Source organism: Lynx canadensis, chromosome A2 (genome assembly GCF_007474595.2).
Source record: "Lynx canadensis isolate LIC74 chromosome A2, mLynCan4.pri.v2, whole genome shotgun sequence".
Classification (NCBI taxonomy): domain Eukaryota; kingdom Metazoa; phylum Chordata; class Mammalia; order Carnivora; family Felidae; genus Lynx; species Lynx canadensis.
Genome location: NC_044304.2, coordinates 39,595,103 through 39,614,534, shown reverse-complemented (window position 1 = coordinate 39,614,534; position 19,432 = coordinate 39,595,103). Strand labels below are relative to the sequence as shown.

The following is a 19,432-nucleotide window of genomic DNA, read 5'->3' as shown; positions in this document are numbered from 1 at the left end:
TGGAACCACCCTTACCCTTTTGGAACTAAGTGGATTTGCTTTTTTCCACCTGATATTCATGCTCTGAGATAGCCAGCCTAATAGGAAATATTAGGTTTGATGAACTGAATAAACAGTAGAAATGTGAGCGATTTTTAAGAGAAAGGAGTGTCCATCCCTATTGGTCAAAGTCCTAGAGTTGGCTACTTGGGCAACTAAATCAGGCTTACTTGCACCTGTAACTTTTTCCTTACTGTTTACAAGGATTCATTTCCTCCTTTCAAAATAAATGTGTATGCACTGCTTTCAAGGCACGCATGACAGTCGTTGTACTGATGAGCTGTGATTTATGTCACTTTCTTTCCTAACCTTCCTGTTGGATGTTTCGTTTATCTTGGGTATTTTACTGTTACACATCAGAACAGACAATTTGGTCAGAAGCAGTGTGGCCAAAAGTAAATTGATTAAGCTGCCAGTGTGGTTGAGATGTTGAATCCACTGAATGAAAAGTTTTAGACACTATGTTTATGCAAAGAGGAGATTTTATGTGTGCCAAGGGGAAATTTTGTCTGGAATGATTTTGCAGTTTTTTATGCATCTTTCAGCAATTCCTCTCTCCATTTTTTTTTTTTTTCATGTGAAGTTTTAGTTTGTTTCTTACTTTTCTACTTTTAAATGTCTCCATATTTCCAGTCACAGAGGGCTGCTCTGTTTGGGATCAGACTGAGAAGGAAACAACATAAGCTACCATCCCCTGCATGCTGGAAACAATTTAAGTGTTTGTCATTGCATGCCTCGTATAGAGCCCTCAAAGTTTATGACATGTGCACCAGTGATCAAAAAATTAGTCTTGGTTGGTTCACTTTGCTAAATAAAAACTTTCAGGAAAACATGGCTAAACCAACAGCGAAAGAATCTGTTGCTAAAAATAAAACTGTTCTTTTTTTAAAAGCGCAAATAAAGCTCCTACTCTTTTTCCTAGCTGGGTTGAGAAAAGAAAAAAGCAATTTCTGACATCTGGGCACTGGTCTGCCATTCACAGCTAGGCTATGTTGTTCTCCTATTGGGCAGACACGGTCTCACAGAACACCAACATCAGCCAAGGTCACACTGTGACCGTAATAAAGTGAACCGAAAAACATGGTCACTGTGCAACCCACAAAATACCAGACCTCCCCTCTCTCAGCGAACAGGAGTGACCGCTGCTTCTTTATCCATTACAGCTGCCGTGTGCTGTCCACAGAGGTAGAATTTACTGTCATGCCCAATCACAGAGTCACCTCTGCCCTCTGAGGGAGCCTGCTTCCTTCACCTTCACCCAAATTACCCATCCGAAGCCCTGATCCTGCACTGGGTTCTTTGTAGCACACGTGGTGTGCATTTTTCCTCACGGCAACAGTAAGCCCACTTCTTCAATGACAGGTGTATTCCTGGTGGCGCTTTGGCTAAAAGGCATCGACAACATTCTTTTCTTTAATTTGGTGTTTCTTTTCTATATTTGTTCTCATTCGATAGCAAAGCCTTCTCTTTCAGGCAAAAAAAAAAAAAAAAAAGAAAGAAAAAAAAAAGAAACAACAAACAAACAAAAACCAGGCAAGGTAAAAAGAGAGAGACCCAACAATTACTCAACCCTCCCAGAGACAACCATTGTTAACATCTGTGTGTAGACCTTTCCTGACTTCTGTACATATAGGTTATTATTTTTATCTTTAAAAATAAGCCTTAAGTATTCTATTTTAAAAGCCTTTTTTTTCAACTTACATCATGACATTAATGGTTCCATTTTATGTGTCAACTTGGTGAGGCCGTGAACCCAGGTGTTTGGTCAAACACTAGTGTAGATGCTGCTGTCGAGGTATGTTGTGTCTGTGATCAGTATCTACAAGGAGTTGACTTTAAGTAAAGGAGATTGCCCTTGATTGGGTGGGCCTTATCCAATCAGTGGAAAGGCTTAAGAGCAAGAAAGTGGGATCTCCTGGAGAAAAAGGAATTCTGCCTTGAGACTGTAACACTCGCCTCAGTTTTCAGCCTGCCGTACAAATTTCAGACTTGACAGCCGCCGCAAATCGTTTGAGCCAATTTCCTTAAAAACTTTTCTCCCTTCCCCCCACCCCTCCTTCCCCCTCTTTCTGTTCCTATGGAGAACCCTGACCATCTTTTGATGTAAACAGAAGCCCTGTTATCGACCCTATCTCTACCATATTACATACAATGTAAACGTCCATTGTGTGCTTCTGTGGCCACTTAATGCCTTACTGATGGACACAGAACTTGTTTTTTGCTTTGTCTTCTTAGCAGCCCAGAAACAGGCTTAATTGGCTGAAAGGGTTTAGAAATTTTAAAAGTAGAGGGGCAACTGAATGGCTCAGTCAATTAAGCGTCTGAATCTTGACTTCGGCTCAGATCGGCTCAGGTCATGATCTCACAGTTCGTGAGTTTAAGCCCCGCATCGGGCTCTGCGCTGACCATGAGGAGCCTGCCTGGGCTTCTGTCTCCCTCTCTCTGACCCTCCCCCACTTGCTTTCTATCTCTCTCTTAAAAAATAAATAAAAATAAACTTAAAAAAAAAAGGAATGTCAAAGGTACAAAAAAACCCCTAATATTTATGAAAAATATTTAAATACTTTGTGTCTGAAGATACAAAAAAGCCATAAAGCTCCCTCACCATGAATACAGATTATCCATATACCTATGATTGGTGATATTCTTTTCAATCAGATGGCCAGAGATGAAACCACAGTTGCAACCGATGTGTTTTCAGTCAAAACAAATGAAGCTAGTGTAAACAAGGCTATGATAGCACATTTTTGTAATTACATTTTTGCACACATCAAAAAATAGTTCCTTAAATTCTCAGACGTGAAACTGCTGAGTTAAGTAATATGTGCTTTTAAGGTGTGGGGTCTATAATTCTCCCCCAGGGATTTATCCGAGTCATGTATGTATAAGACCACAGTTTCGAGTATGTCCTATATCCCAGACTATATTAGGCCCAAGATACAGAGAAAAATAAGCTACATCCTTGGCTTCAAAAAAACCCCTGGCCAAAGCCCACTTGCCTTTGTGCCTAGCACAGTGACTCAACAGGAGGCACTCAACAAATATTTGTTAACTGGACAAATGGATAAATGAACGGATGAATGAATGAATGAATGAATGAGCGTGTTATCAGTTGGCTTTTGCTTACTGGCTTAGCACAACAAACAGTTGTCATTTTGGAGGATTCTGTGAGTGAGTTGTGTGGTTCCTCTGGTCTGGGCTGGACTACCTGCTCTCCCCAGGCTCTGCTGGGGCTAGTGTGGCCTCACATATCTGGCAGTGCACAGGCTAGCTGGTCTTGAAGGGCCTCATCCAGGATGGTTCATCTCTGTTCCACATTGTCTCACATCCTCCTGTGGGCTAGCCTTAGCCCGTTCACATGGGGCTAGCCTTGGAGTCCCAAAGAGCAGCAGAAGAGGGCAAGTGCCAGGACACAAGCACTTTTCAGATCTTGACTTGGTCACACTTGCTCTCGTCCCTTTGCTCAAATGAAGTCTCGTGGCCACACGCAGATTAGGACAGAAGGGTGTGGATATAGGGCTGGGAACAGAAGCCTATCCAGAATAGGATTGCTTCTGATTCCAAGCTCGTTGTCTGTGCCCGTTTATCTAAATGCCCGAGCTGGGAACTTGGTTCAGAGTTTCTGAAATTACACTTTGGGCCCTGAACTTTTCCACTAACATGTGTTTAACCCGATGTGTCTGATTCTGGAGGCATGGCTAAGAAAAGCGTTTCTGGGGAGACTGAATGTGAGCCTCGAATGCATGATCACTACCCTGTGTTCTGACCTTTTTCTTAACAAGTGTGGAGAATGATAACTCAGTGTTCCTGGGGCCACCAGTGACTCATTCGATCTCTCCTCACGAACACAGATAAAGTTCAACCATTACCTGGGTCCCCAACCACGTAGCCTCTTGGCTCCATGGACATCATTTTTCTACTTGCTCAGCACTTCGAGGGTGATTTAATGTGAAATTCCTTAGCATCAATTACAGGCTAGCCTCAGGATGGCACCGTGAGGGACCACTTGGGGAGCAGAGAGGTGCCTATCATTACAAAAACTTTGCGCAGATTTCCAAAGAGCAGTTACTGGAATGATGCCTTCGCTACCGCTTTTCTCCTGGAAATCTCTGCCTCCTTCTAAACGCATATGGCATGTTCCAAACAGGAGAAAATAGTTGGTGGAAATCTCCTGCATTCTTTACTTGAGAGGGTGCAGAGGTTAATTTGGGAAATAGTTCTCTAATGGAAGCCAGATTTGGGGAAAGTGAGGAAACATTTAAAAATCATGTCTCCGGTGTGAGTGAGAGGGACACATTTTGATGGTGTGGACCCCGTGACACGGGGCTGTCTGGGTCAGTTAGGCGAATGAGATGTTCTTAATAGTCGTGATTGATTCTCCCTTTTGGGACTCAGGGTTCAGAAGATTGTTCTATGAGCTGTTTATTGTCTGGAATGCTGGATTCTGAGAAAGTTTCTTGGGTGGCATCATATGGGAAAGCATTCCCTGCAGCCTCACGTTCAACCATGTTTTAGCTTCTAATCCTTCCCTTTCCTGTTGTTCCCCTACCCCAGAAGCACCACACACACACACACACACACTCACACACGTGCCTACATTATCTGTCTCTGCTCCCCACACTTCTATGTTGTCACCCCAGGAAGGGTATAGAACAGCACTTCTCAAATTATCTGGATAAAGAATTCTTTTGTTTTAGATGTCTAATCCCTTGCAGACAAATACTTTCCTAAAATAGAAGAAAAAAAAATGTCTATAGAAGCAGATATAACAAAGGCATACAAAGTACAAGCCGACATTCTTACTGTTAGATTGCGCAGGCATGAAAGTGCTCAGTTAGGTTGTTATAAAGGTTTCTGAATACTGACTCTCAATTTCTATACTTAATTTGTTGCAAACTGGTAACCAGTGGGTCGAGGACACTCCACACAGCACTGATGGAGAACCCCCATTTCAGGGGTGGACTGAATGCCTGATGTTCGTTTATTCACCCGCTTATCCTGCATGCGTTTATTGAGCCTGTGTTCCATCAGGAGCTCTGTGAAACATTGCCAGTTAAAGATAAGACAAAGAGCCCGTCAAGTCGAGGGGGAACACGGGAACAAGGCAGGGACCAGGTCACTGACGGTGGGAGGAGCACTTCACCCAAGTGTTGAGGGCTCAGGGAAGGCTACCTGGAGGAGGTGGCATCTGAGCCAGGTCTTGAAACAGTAGGAAAAAATGGTTCAATGGAAAACAGGGGTTCAAAGTGTTAAGAGGGACTGGACAGAAGAAGTCTTTTCCCAGTAGAGGGAATGGCATTGGTGGACGTCTCGGTGTGTTCAGGGCAGAGCAGGGAGCTGGGTTTGCCTGCGTGCAGAGGTGGAGAAAGGAAGAAATGAGGCTAGGAGCTAGAGCACAGGGTGGGGGTGGAAGGCTTCATCCCAAGGAGCACAGGAAATGCTGCAGGCCCCGGGCAGGGGAGCCCCAGAGGCAGATGTGCATTTCAGGAGGCTCCCAAGACTGCTATGTGTGCAGAAGTTAGAGGGAGGGGAAGGCCAGCTGGGGGCTGCTGTTGACACCCAGCTTGAGGTGATGGTCCCAGTCCAGCTTTGTTGGTGGGGGGGCGGGGGGGCTGAGAGGAGGCGCACAGCCTGGACATCTAGATGCAGAGCCCGTAGGACTCAAGGCAAATTGTTTGCAAATGGAAGGCAAAAAAACCTCCAAGGAGACGGTGGAGCCCAGAACACTATTGCGTGTGGACTGCCTAGAGCTGGCCCAGTGAAGGAGGGGGCTGACCTGACCTCCCACGGCTGCTTCTCCTGCCACCAGCCTGGCACCATCTGAAACCACCGGCCTGACTCAGATGGATGGCTTTCCTCAAGCTTCTTTTTAAAAACTGCTAGATCCACCCACCCCTGATCCAAATTACAGGAAAGCAGAGAAGGCTTGACCAAGAGTAAAGGATTCACTCCACACCATGTTGGGAAAAAACCAACCCAGACTAGTAGGTTTGCAATCCTCAAAGCTGTACCTTCTGCCTGACTTTTTTGTTTTGTTTTTGTTTTTTGTTTGTTTAATAATAGCCCAAAGCCCAGGGCCTAATGTCTGTAATGGGTGCCACAAGGGCGTCTCTGTCCTTGTTTCCTGACGGACAGATGCTATGACTGAAGAGCAGTGTTCAATGCTGAAATCACACAACATTCTGCCAACACCAGTTAAATGACAACTCTTGTACAAATAATTCATCTGCTGTTTAGGAGGGGATTGAGCCACATTTTATTGACATCTCCATTTTTTACATGTTAAGGGGGCAATGTTTGGGAGTGCCAGGGGTAGCTGGGCAGAAATGGAGGGGGTGTGATTTCTGCAGGTGGACGTGGGTACCCCTTCTCCACCTGGGGCCACCTGGGCTCTTGCAGGTGCCAAGCCACCCAGAAAAGCCAGAGTCTCAGGAGCGGAGCCAGAGTACCCTTTTCTGCTGCATCTCCTTCAGGAGCAGTTCACTGAAGGATGTCCCTCAAGGTCATTTCACAGGCAGAGTTAGCACGCCGGGTGCCGTGAGGATAAGGGGACAGGGAGGAGAGGGGTTTCTCTAACCAAATGTAAATGATGGGCCCATTCATTCATTGTCCCTGCAGCGGGATATCCATGCCTCATCACCCACCTGGAGCAGTAAGGACTTTGATGAGACTTTTTTTCCTTAAAAAAAAAAGAAAAATCCTAAAAACAAACAAACAAACAAACAAGCAAACTGTGAGTTGCTTAAGGACTCACAGTTTTTACTCCATCTGCACATCCCCACGTTAAGAATTATGACCAACACAGAGTAGGTGTTTAGTGACCATTTGAGGACTAGATGAATGGATGAATTGTAGTTCCTGCCACTGTTGTAGACTTCTGTATACCCAGCTTTTATTTTTCTTCCCCACTTTTTTATCCCCCTGTGGGAGTGGGGATTATAACTGTCTTAATGAAGATGATTTCCCCAGAGCCTACAACAGGGCCTGGCCCTGAGGTTGGATGACCGCACAGATGGAGGAGAAGCCAGGCCTTGTGGCCATGCCCAGCCTGATTGCCAACGTCTGGGGAGCGTTTCTCAGGCTGCTGCAGCCTCCAGCCTGTGACTGCCCTGATGTGGAAATGCCCCAGTTCTCTTCTGGGATGTTCCGCACGGCCCCACTGCTCCCCAGTAATGTTTGGCTTGGTAACATTCTCTTTATTGGCCGCCTCCCCTTATCTCACTTCCCCATTGGCCTTTCCCCATTGGCCTGACTTGCACTCCAAATTTTATCTCAGGATCCGCTGCTGGAGAAAACCCAAAGTAAGACAGATAGACCACATCCTGCCTCCCCATGATGATAACCTTACCAGGATAGATAGTGCACTTCCCCTTCCAACGTTTCTTTTAGGAAAATATCAAACCAAAGAAAATTGAACATTTTCAATCAGTTTCACCAATCAATAACACTTTCCCACAATTGTTTTCACTCCTCTTCGCCCTCTTCCTCTCTCTCAATCTTTCTTAATATATATGTTTGTAGTTTTATAAAGACTGTAATTATATAATGTATATAATTATGTTATACTTTTATTATAATTCTATTTTATTATATTTTATAATATATTCAGGACAAACATGTATTTAGAGTCTACAGTGGGAAACATTTATAAGTTGAACATGCCTTTCTCTTACAAAATGGATACATTTTGTGTGTGTGTGTGTGTGTGTGCATGTATTTTTTGGAACCATTTGAAAATAAGTTGCAGACTTCATGAAATATCACCTGTAAACCCTTAGCATGTGTCTACCAGTAAAAGGGGCACTCTGCTTTGTAATCAGAAATTCCGTGATCACACCCAAGAAACCTAACACTGACATAATAGTACTCTCCTCAGTTCATACTCACATCTCTCCTCCTGTCCCAATAACATCCTTTATAGCAGTGGGAATATATATATATATATATATATACCATCCCACTGGCCCTCCCTGCCCTGGCCCTAACACAGTACCCTGTGGGCACAGTGAATAGCCATTAAATTCAGGCTGAATGAACAGAATGGAGCGGGTTCCCTAATATTAAGGGGTGGAGAAGTTTTAGTCACGTGTTTCTGGCAGAGGGACGAATATTGACCCCGGTTGGGGGGCTTGCAGGTTCCCTGAATCCTAGGTCAGATAGCTGAGGGTATGCAGCTGGGTCCACACTCCTTTCCCAGAGAACCCTGGAGCAGGCAGGGGTGATTCTCCCCTCCGGGCCCACCGCGCAGGTACCTGTTGGTTCAGTTACTCATTTCGGTTGGTCCCGCTCTTTCCAGAATTTTGTTTTCACTGAAAGGAAAAGAAAGCATAACCGAAAAGTGAGGTCAGGGAGGTCCAGTGGCTGTCCTTGGTTTTCAGGACCCGCGACGTCATTTGCGGGACCCAGTACAGAATGAAAATATAAGTTGCTTGATCAGATATCGTTACGAATTTCGAAAAGCGACACTGGGCACTAAACCACGTCGCAGGGCCCTTTGAAGAGCCTTCCCCCCCATCAGGATATATGCACATGAAGGTGCCTGTGTCAGCACTTAGGCAAGGGCTGCATTCACTGAAGGCCTTTTTTGAGCTTGAAGGTTTTACACCAAAAGCAGTGAATATGGACCGAAGGCTTAAAAGTCTTGTGGAATTAAAACTACATAATTTAACCCAACACCCAACTGGTCAGCAGCGATTATACCCCACAGCCTCTGTGGCCTCTGCGGCTGTCCCATACCCGGTCACCTTGGAGCACGTGGCAGATCTGAGAGTATTTCCCGCCGTAACCTTGCTCATCTGAACACTCATCAGACAAGCGTTCTCCTGAATACCATAACCCCCCTCCCATCAGGGCTGCTCTGAGGCACGGCCCTTCCTCCCTGCTGTTCCCTGGACAAGCTGCCTCCCGTTCCCTGCCACGGTGTCCGACGCTTGAGCTCCACATGTCAATGGATATCGCCAAAGGAGCATCAGGGGCAGGTGAGGTGTTCTGCCTCCCCAGTTCCTTTCTGCAGCGATACAATTCCCGGGAAAGGAGACTGCGGTGTCCCTGTCTGCTAACACACCACAGTTTTGTCAAAGAAAGGCCTGCCTCTCTGTGGAGCTGTTTTCCCTCCCAGGACTCCAGGAGGACAGAATTGCTGCCACTATTTCAGCGTGAAGCCGGGACCCTGGTTGGGGGAGAGCAGGAAGGGGGAGAATACTTGGGGGAACTGGCAGGGCTGGGAGCCGAGAGCAGTGGGAGGAAGGGATCCAGGGAGACTGGAGCCATGAGGGGTTCCAAATGCCTGTGTTTCTGCGCCAGAGGATGATGTGCTGGGGAGAAATCGTGTTTTGCTGTTCCTCCGGACGGTCCACCTGGTTGTAAGATCGCCTTTCTTGTAATAGTCTTTATGTAAATTCCTCTCCCCGCCCCCAGACTTGCCAGGTATAACCTACGGGATGAAGTGCAGTGGTTGCCAAAATAAATGTTATCCCAAGATGGGAATCTGTGGAGAGCGGAGGCCCAGCGCCTTCACGCAGGTGTGTGGTCAAAAATCAACGGTGAGTTCCTGTCGCGAATCCTTATCCTCTGCAGGGAGCAGTACAAAGCAGAGGTTTCAACAAAAGTCTGGAAAAAAATAAACATTGCCAGCGGGAGAAACTCGAAACTTCTTCTCGTCAACAGGAAACGTTTCCCTTTTCGTCTGTCAGAAGCAGTCCCGAGCAGTGTGCCGAGCCCTAATTTTTCTTGTCCCGGGATGTAATAAAAATAGCCACTCTTTGGGTGTAAATAAATGACTCTTCCTCCCTGCACCATCACCACCATGTAGAGCAATAATCAGGACCGAATGCTGCTGTGAGCTGGAATTTTGCAAAGACGTGCTGCCATTTTCTATTGCAGGGAGATTTCCAACGCGTCGTCCGTCTCTGTGGGACCGGAAGGAATTTGTGACTGAAATGGAGAAGAGGAGGTCTCCAGGGATTCAGAGTGAAGAGAGACCTGGGGACAAACAGATGTTATCACTGGATCCACAGCAAGACCTTACCACGCCTCTAGACCCTTCCTTTTGGGAACTCTGTCCCCCAGTGTTGTTTTCCGGCCACTGGCAGACCTCCGCCACACCTGAGAGTCCTCTGCCTCTGAAAGCCAGCTGACCTCAGGAAAGGTGGGCAATTGAGCCCAGAGGAGCAAGAGAGTGGACAAGTTCATAGCTAATGTGTGAATGAGAGCCAAGATTATGATAGCAGAGACTGTACAACCTCAGTCATGGCAGAAAGAGAATTCCATCCTACTAAAGGAGAGGCATGCTCACCATCTGACCTCCCACACTGAGAAACCCAATAACCCCCAGAAATCCCAGAGGCTGCAGAGGACAGGGGTGCAAGCAAAGAGGAAGGGGGTTGGGAGGGGAGGAGACAGAGATGCCATGTAAGACCACATGTGTAGTCACTCGCTCGAGGATTCCCACATGGGTAATGGTCATGTTAACCAGAGTCGTTTCTCGAGCATTTAGCAGGGCCATGCTGGTGCTCTAAGGTAGACTCAGAGAAGCAAGGCAGAATCCCTGCCCTCAAGGTTCTTATACTCTGGGAAGGGGTAGAGAAGCAAATCCCAAATGGGAGATGAAGCCCAAGAGTGAGAGAGAAAGAGAGAGAGAGAGAGAGAGAGAGAGAGAGAGAGAGAACAAGTCAGTGAAGGGCAGAAAGAGAGGGAGACACAGAATCCAAAGCAGGCTCCAGGCTCTGAGCTGTCAGCACAGAGCCTGCCACTGGGCTCGAACTCATGAATTGAGCTGAAGTCGGACGCTTGACCCACTGAGCCACCCAGGTGCCCCGAAACATTTTCAAGTAATATTTTAAACAATAAATGTTTAAAACAATAAATATTTAAAATTCAAAAACATCATTGTATCCCAGTCTCACCTCGACAGAAAGGTGGTGCCCAGATCATCGGGCCGGGGCAGGCGGGCCCTGGAGCAATCTGGAACTGGAAGCCGAGCTCATTCTGAGCAGTCTTCTATGGTAGCCTGTCGCAGGCCAGCCCTGAGGACACGCTCTGTGCCTGGATGCTGGGGACTGGCGGTTGCCAGGCCAGGAGAGATTGAGGACGAGGCCCTGCCCTTCAGCTCTCCACGGTTTTGCTGTGCTTTTACTTTGCACGATCCGTGTGTGTACCCCCAGACTCTCTTCCATTCTTCACCTGGTCTTTGCAGGTCACCAAGTGGAGGCAGATTCCGGAAAATGAAGTTTATGCTCGTCGAAACCAGGGAATCTGAAGGCCCCACTCCTTCCTCAGCCTGGCTCTGGGGCGGGGGGCATGTGAGTTGCTGAGAAGACAGATAGCGTGAGCACTGCTGGGAACGTGTTAGCAATGCAGAGCCTTGAGCCCCACCCCAGACCTGCAGAATCACAGTCTGCCTTTCAACGAGACCCCCACGTGATTTCGGGGCACATTATGAGAGGTGCTGGTTGCCAATCAGAAAGTCGTGGGCTGTAGGACTGTGGACCATCCGCACGACCTTTCTGAACTTCAGTTTCCACATCTGTAAAATAGGCATCAAAGAACAGAATCTATCACACACAGTGAGGACATAAATGGCCCCGCGTGCAGCTCTTACCACAGGGTCCCCAGAATAAGTGCTTACAATATTGTCATTATTAACCAGATTATTACCTCCTGGCCATGTGACTCACCTTGGGCCGCTTTATCTTTTTCTAGGGTCCAGCTAAGGGCACTGTTCACTGAGTCCTTGGTATTAAGTTCTTGCTTCAACGTAGCCTGTTCTCCTTGGCTTGATAACAAAGGGCTGGAGCTGGAAAAAAAGGAAGTTAGAGTTTCCAGTGAGTCCTCTTTACTTCCCACCTGAGGAAGCTGAGCCCCAGGACGTGCCCTGCCTGGAATCACAGGGCTCAGGGCTGGCAGAGCGAGGTGGTGGGGGATGGGGGCACGGTTCTGAATCCCCTGTTCAGAAACTCTCACCATAACAAAAACAACAGCTTCTGTGCTTTGGCACCTACTTGGTGCCAGACACCAGACTTGGGGTTTATCAAAAGAAGCATCTCATTTAATCTGCATAACAATCTTCCACTTCAATGACAAGAAATCCAAGCTCTCAGAGTTACGTAATGTGCCCAAGGCGTCAGAACCTCAAAGGACAAGCAGGGGCAGAATGGAATTTGGGGCGGAATCTGGTTCCCCGACTCCACGGTCCCCAGTGGACCATCCCCTTCTGTTCCACGCCCCTCAGGAAAGCTCCCTGTGGGAGAGACAGGCATGTGTGGGTGCTAATGGGTAGCAAATGTACTGTTCCTTGACCTGGGTGCTGGATATAGGAGTCTTTATTTTACTATGGCTCTTTAAACTGTGCAAATGTTTTCACGCACACACTGCATCCATCAAAATATTGCACATCCATAACTTAAAAACAAATAGAAAAGAATAGAAATCTCACAGGTGTTTAAATACAAGCCCGGGTGATCTCAAGGCAGGAAGAAGAGGATTAAGCTTGACTTAAAAGCAAGGAAAAAAAATCCCGGGTTTGGCCTAGGGGAGCCTGGAGTTAGCACCCCGACTGGAGAGCAGACAGGCTAATTGCCTGGCAGGCCCTGAAGGGGCAGGGTGGGTGGGGCCTCACATTTAGGAAAGTTTCTAGAACCAGGCCATGAAGAAAACAATTTGTCTTTTGCTTCACAGGTTCCAGTGAGGACAGGTGGGTGACTACATTCTCTTTCACTGGTTTCCCAAGGCGTCAGGGGAAACTGTCTATGATTATATTAATGGCAGGGTCATTTATGATGCTGGAAATTAGGAAACCACCTAAAAGTCCATCAGTAGGGGCAAACTAAAAAATGTACGGCGTCTCCAAATAAAGGGTGGGCGCTAAAAGCCATTGAAAAGCCAGGACATAGCAAACATAACAAGGACTTTAACTGCAGTCGTGGCCCTGGGTTGAGGGTGTTCGGTGGGGGGTGCACAGGTACCCATTCTGGTGATTCATTCCCACAGCACATCCCCCTCCTACACATGAGGAAATGGAGGTTCAGAGAGGTAGAATCACTTGGTCAACATCCCACAGCTGTGATGTGCAAACATGTTCATGACATCTTAAAATTTAAAAAGCAGCTTATAGGGGGCGCCTGGGTGCCTCATTAGGTTAAGCATATGATTCTTGATTTGGGCTCAGCTCGTGATCTCAGGTTTGTGGGTTCAAGCCCCACATGAGGCTCTGTGCTGTCAGGGTGGAGCCTGCTTGGGATTCTGTCTCTCCCTCTCTCTCTCTGCCCCTCCCTCACTCACACACTCTTTCTCTCTCAAAAATAAATAAACTAAAAAAAAAAAAAAAATTTTTTTTTAAAGCAGCTTATAGGGTACCTGGCTGGCTCAGTCAGTAAAGCATGTGACTCTTGATCTCAGGTTGTGAGTTCAAGCCCCACATTGCGTGTAGAGTTTACTTAAAAATAAAATAAAATTTTTAAAAATTAAAAAAATTAAAACGCTTAACTCAGGGTGTACTGACTCATTTCAATTTTGTATACAAGGGCCGATGACGGGGGTTGATGTTACAAATTATGTCACATGTGAATCAGCTGATGGGCATCTCTACCATCATTGCAAATAACGCTGTTGATTTCTAATAGTTGATACGGAAGGGGTTCGTGGCTGAGTCAATTAAAAAAGAAGGGAGAAGGAGGAGAAGGAGGAGAGAAGAGGCAGTGTTTGCAATATGACTGACTGCAGTGTGTGTGTGTGTGTGTGTGTGTGTGTGTGTGTGTGTGTGTGTGTCTGTAAACAGTGCTTTTAAACTGAGGGTGATTTTGCCCCTCGAGGGACGTTTGGCGATGTCGGGAGACAGGTTTGGCTATCACAAATGTGGCGGAGGAGATTCGGGATGCTGCTCAACATCCTGTGATGCACAGGACAGACCTCACTACAAAGAATTGTCCCACCTGGGGCGCCTGGGTGGCGCAGTCGGTTAAGCGTCCGACTTCAGCCCGTCACGATCTCGCGGTCCGTGAGTTCGAGCCCCGCGTCGGGCTCTGGGCTGATGGCTCGGAGCCTGGAGCCTGTTTCCGATTCTGTGTCTCCCTCTCTCTCTGCCCCTCGCCCGTTCATGCTCTGTCTCTCTCTGTCCTAAAAATAAATAAACGTCAAAAAAAAAAAAAAAAAAAGAATTATCCCACCAAAATGTCAATAGTTTGGGGCGCCTGGGTGGATCAGTCAGTTGAGAGTCCGACTTCGGCTCAGGTCATGCATGATCTCACGGTTCATGAATTCGAGCCCTGCACCAGGCTCACTGCTGTCAGAGCAGGGCCTGCTTGGGATTCTCTGTCCCCCTCTCTCGCTGCCCCTTCCTAGCTTGTGCTCTCTCTCAAAAATAAACAAATCTTTAAAAAAAAAAAAAAAAAAACCTTAAGAAACAAACAAACCCAAAATGTCAATGGTTTCATACACACATGTACACATGCAGAGAGAAAGAAAGTCTGGAAGGAATATTTCAGAATAAAAATCTCTATCTTTGGGTGTAAGGTGCATTTTCTATTTTTTTTTTAAACAAGGAACATAGGGGCGCCTGGGTGGCGCAGTCGGTTAAGCATCCGACTTCAGCCAGGTCACGATCTCGCGGTCCGGGAGTTCGAGCCCCGCGTCGGGCTCTGGGCTGATGGCTCAGAGCCTGGAGCCTGTTTCCGATTCTGTGTCTCCCTCTCCCTCTGCCCCTCCCCCGTTCATGCTCTGTCTCTCTCTGTCGCAAAAATAAATAAACGTTGAAAAAAAAAAAAAAATTTAAACAAGGAACATGACTAAGTGTGTGGGGGGGGAGGGGCGGCCAGAATGGGTATTATATAGTTACAACTGCCTTAGAAACAGTTCAGTTGGAGCAGAAGAGGGGAGGAAGGTTTGGGGGGAAGTTTTCCAGGGGTTCAAGCCGATGCCATGTGAAGCCAGGCCTCTAACAGTTTCTCTGATCTGAAGCTGGGGTAAAAACTCAGCCCAAGGAAAGCTGTGGGGAAATGCCTCTGAGGGTGAGAGTCCCCGCAGGGGAGGCCACACCCACCTTGGGGAGGTCAGACCCAGAGCGGTGGAGGTGAACTTACAGGAGGCTCTGGGAGGGAGGCCTGGGCTTTGTTGCAGTTGCTAATGATGGGTCTGCAGTGCCCTCACCTGCCCCTCATGCTGTGTGATGGCTGCATTTGCCTTTTGCCCTGAGCCACCGAGCAGCCGTTCCATAGCCACCTGGGTCACGGCTCCTTATGGGAAATAAAGAGAGAGACAATAGTGTCCCAGCTCAAAACAGAAAGGCCCCGACAGCTGGTTAGCCGCTCTTGTGTCGGCTTCCTCCCGGGGCTGAGGGGCAGACATAAACCATCCCACATAAAGAGGGCAAGAGGGGCCCAGACAATGACTGGAAACGCAGAGGGGCTCCTGGCAAGTTTCCTGAAAGCGCCAGTGAAGAACCAGACAGAGCTCAACAAAAGGGCCACCCCCGGGGCCACCTCATAAACCCCCAGCTCCTCATCAAGGCAGAAGCATATGCCTCTGTGCCGAGCCCCTCACTGAACTGTTCCAACCTTTGATTCAGACCACGCATTCCCAGGGCTCAGTGCTGGTCAAGTGCCCCTCCCGCCCCCGAGGTCCTATCCCCCCGCCCATCCCATCATCCCCATCCAGTTATGGAATAGATAATAGCTATGCTCAGCTCTTTCTCCATGCATGCTAGAGAAATCTCTTTCTTGCCAAGATTTTCCAAATCAGTGTTATGCGTCTGAACTAAGCAGATTCCCGGACCTGTGGCTGGAGATCAAGTATGGCAAATAGGCTTCTACTCTCTGAATGATGGGAGGAGGCTGTCTGCAGGGCTGGGTCGAGAAGCTCCCTGGGACTGCATCCAAGAAAGTGAGGAATGAGCTGTGTCTGCTGAGCTCTGCCTGTCACGGGCGTATGTCTGGGGAGCTGTGCCCAAGTGCCCTTCCATTCCTGCTTTAGCCCTTGACCAGACTTATCCACGTGGTTATTCCCAACTGTACTGGAATTTGTGATCTTGCCATTCCAATGGTAGGAATTTTATGGCTCACCAGCAACAGAGTAACTGTGGGAGCTTGTCACATACAGATTCCTGGACCTCGATATCCTGCGTTAGAATGCCCTGCGGGACTTATCCTAAATTGCCATCTTCTGGGCCTCACTCCAGAGCTGGATACAGGAGCCTTCTCTCTTAACAAGCACCCCCAGATGGTCTGTATGTCCATCAAAATCTGAGAACCATTATTCCAGAGATACTGTTTCTACCTGGAACAATGAGGAACATTCTTAAAATCTCTAATGGGATATGGTGGTTTTAAAATATGTCTAATATTCTTTAATATTCCTCCCTTGGAAAGGTGGAGTCTGATTCCCACCCCTTAAGTGTGGGCTGGACTTAGAGACTTATTTCTAATGAATAAATGTGCAGGATGTGACAATATGTGACATCCAAGATTAGGGCCTAACGGCAAGTGGCCTCCTCTTTGCTCTCTGGGCTCACTTCTTTGAAGGAAGCCAACTCCCAGGTCATAAGAACACTCAAGCAGCCATACAGAGAGGCCCACGTGAAGAGAACCTGAGGCCTGCTGCCGACAGCCCCATGAGTGAGCCATCAGGAGGCCCCGGTCAAGCCTTCAGATGACAGCAGCCCCAGCTGACATTTTGGGCACAACCTCACTAGAGACCCTGAACCAGAATCTCTTAGCTAAGCAGCTCTCAAGCTCCTGACCCGCAGAGACTGAGATAGTAAGTGTGTATTGTTTGAATCCTCTATGTTTTGGGGTTATTTGTGGTACAGCAAATAGAGAACTGTCATATGCGTAAAAAGACAGTTTCCACTGATCTTCGCAGGGCTACCCTGGTAACCCAGTCAGCCAGCCCTGGATGAGTGAGTTTAACTTCTCTGAGAAGAGGACCTTATTTTCTCCCAGCCCATCCTCCAGTCTGAGCCAGCAAAGACTCTGCAGGCAGGTGGTCCCCAAGCCATCTGAGACCCAGCAAGGCTGAGGTGCTTGCAGGAAGCCCAGAGCTGTGTTTGCCCAGAGGAGTTTTGTTTGACATCCCACCTGTGTGTATATACCCTTTGCCCTGCCTCCCTGCAGGGGCTCTTAAGCCCTTAACAAAGCTCACAAAACCTGGAACATTCAGCCCCACCCCTCTCCCCACTCAAATCTCCCAGCATTTTGCTTATTTACACACCAGAAGTTTCCCCATGTTCCCCTAGCACCCAAACATCCATGCCTGCATGCCTCTGCTCACACTCCCCTCTGCCCAGGGCGCCCTTCCACGCACTTGTATCACCTGCTCTGGAGCCTTTCTCCACTTCCCCACATCAGTGTTGGGACTTGTCCTCCACTCCCCCAGCACTTTCCATACCCAAGAAATGGTGCAAAACTTATTTTACAGAGTAAATTTTGCTTTGGGGCAGCGGGGGGGGGGGGTCTAGGTAATAATTCTTTTAAAGAAGAGGAGTTTGAGCACTTAAACACCTGCATGGAGAATTGCTCTTTGTTTCTACTTCAAATCTAGCTCAGTGGGTCTCAATGTCAGTGTGCCTAAGAATTCCTGTACACGGTGGTATATGCAATCTGAAAGGAAATACAACCACGAACTTTTTATACAATTGAAAAAACTCACCTTCCTTATAATCACCCTCAGCTCCCTGTGGCCTTAACACCTTAGGGCGATTTGACTTCCGTGACTTGCACTGTATGCGCTTGCGTATGGCTGTGATCCTTAGAGGGATTCCACTGTAGTCCCTCATCTAGAACCACAGATGGCCAGTGGCTGATTAAAGTCATCTAGGCCTGTAGTTCTTAAAATTGATGTTACATATTCCTTTGATAATATAATGAAAACAACAGAAATCCTCTAAAGAAAACTTTGGCCCCCTGAACATGAGTTCCAGGTTTTAAAATCCCTAATCTAGTTTAAATTTTTTTTTAACGTTTATTTATTTTTGAGACAGAGAGAGAGAGACAGAACATGAATGGGGGAGGGGCAGAGAGAGAGGGAGACACAGAATCGGAAGCAGGCTCCAGGCTCTGAGCCATCAGCCCAGAGCCCAACACGGGGCTCGAACTCATGGACCGAACTCACGGACAGTGAGATCATGACCTGGGCTGAAGTCGGACACTTAACCGACTGAGCCACCCAGGCGCCCCTCCCTAATCTAGTTTAAACCCATTTTATAGATGAGGAAAATGAGGCTCGGTTGAAGATAAGCAAACTGGCTGAGATCTCACCAGCCAGTGGGAGAGCTGGGAGTAGAATCCAGATCTCTTTATTCTTCCATCCCTGGTTCCATCCCCAGATGAGACTGTTCCCCATAAGCATCCCAAATCTGCCAGCCTAGTCTCTGCTTGTGATGAACCCTCACTGCCTGTCTCTAGCCTGTTTGACACTTCACCCAAGTTTGGACTGTTGAGCAGTGTCCTCTCTGGTGGGGCCATTTCGTCCAGTTTCAAAGAGGGGGAATGTCCGGCCTTCCCATTCCCCCTTTGAGGGGTGGGTTGGGCTCAGAGTCTTTGACCACCAATATGTGGGTTGTAGGTAGAGGCTTCAAGCTGAGCTAAGACCAGCATGTTAGGCCAGCTGGGATTCATGATGAAGAACTACAAGACGAAAAGAGACATCAGTGGTGGAACAGAGAGCAAAGACATACGTGCTGTATAAAGTAGGAAAATTGTCTTCAACACGAGCTGACCAGGCTCAGGCCAGGTTTTAAGGACACACGGAGCTGGGGTTGATGATAAGGAAGGTGCGAGGTACGAGAAAAGAGGTACCAAGAGCCAAATGATTCTCCCAGGAAGCTAAATTGTAGGAAAGATGGCCGTGGCTGCTTTTTTACGTAGGTATCTTAGAAGTGACTGATTGGTGTCTGTTAGGATAGGTTTGCTTTAAAACACACAGAAATAAAAACCAAAACACCAAAACTATGTTAGAACCATCAAGGGAGTTTATCGGGTTGTGTAGCTTCAAAGTCCAGAGATAGGTTAGACTTCAGGTAGAGTCTGAGCACGGACCTGGCTCAGTTTCTGTGTAATTGTCTCAGCTCTGCCCTTCTCTGGGGTTGGTCTTGCGCTCAAACTGGCTTCCTCACTGTAGCAAAGTGGGTACAACAACCCCAGGTCTCATACCTGTACACGGTGCCCTCAAGAACAAATGCAAAACACATAGCCTCTCTTTCTCCATTCACTGAACCAAAGTCCCAGTTAATGCTCTAATCAGTACTTGGATCAATCACTGTGGCAGAGGAGATGAGATTACACTGAAGGGTTGGGCCAGTCACAGCCCATCCTGGGCCTGGAGCTGGGTCAATTCGATGCAAGCCTTGAGCTGCCACACAGTGGAGCTGGGTGGATAGGTGGTGGGGAGGCAGCCACAGGGCTCA

General features: G+C 47.5%; 1 long non-coding RNA gene across 1 annotated transcript; it reads left to right on the top strand.

The window, feature by feature from the left end:
• Positions 1-9,413: 9,413 nt before the first annotated feature.
• LOC116737928 lies at positions 9,414-12,493 on the top strand. Its single transcript, XR_004343271.1, has 3 exons — positions 9,414-9,560; positions 9,922-10,186; positions 11,234-12,493. It is a non-coding gene; the product is annotated as an uncharacterized LOC116737928 (long non-coding RNA).
• The last annotated feature ends 6,939 nt before the right edge of the window (positions 12,494-19,432 follow it).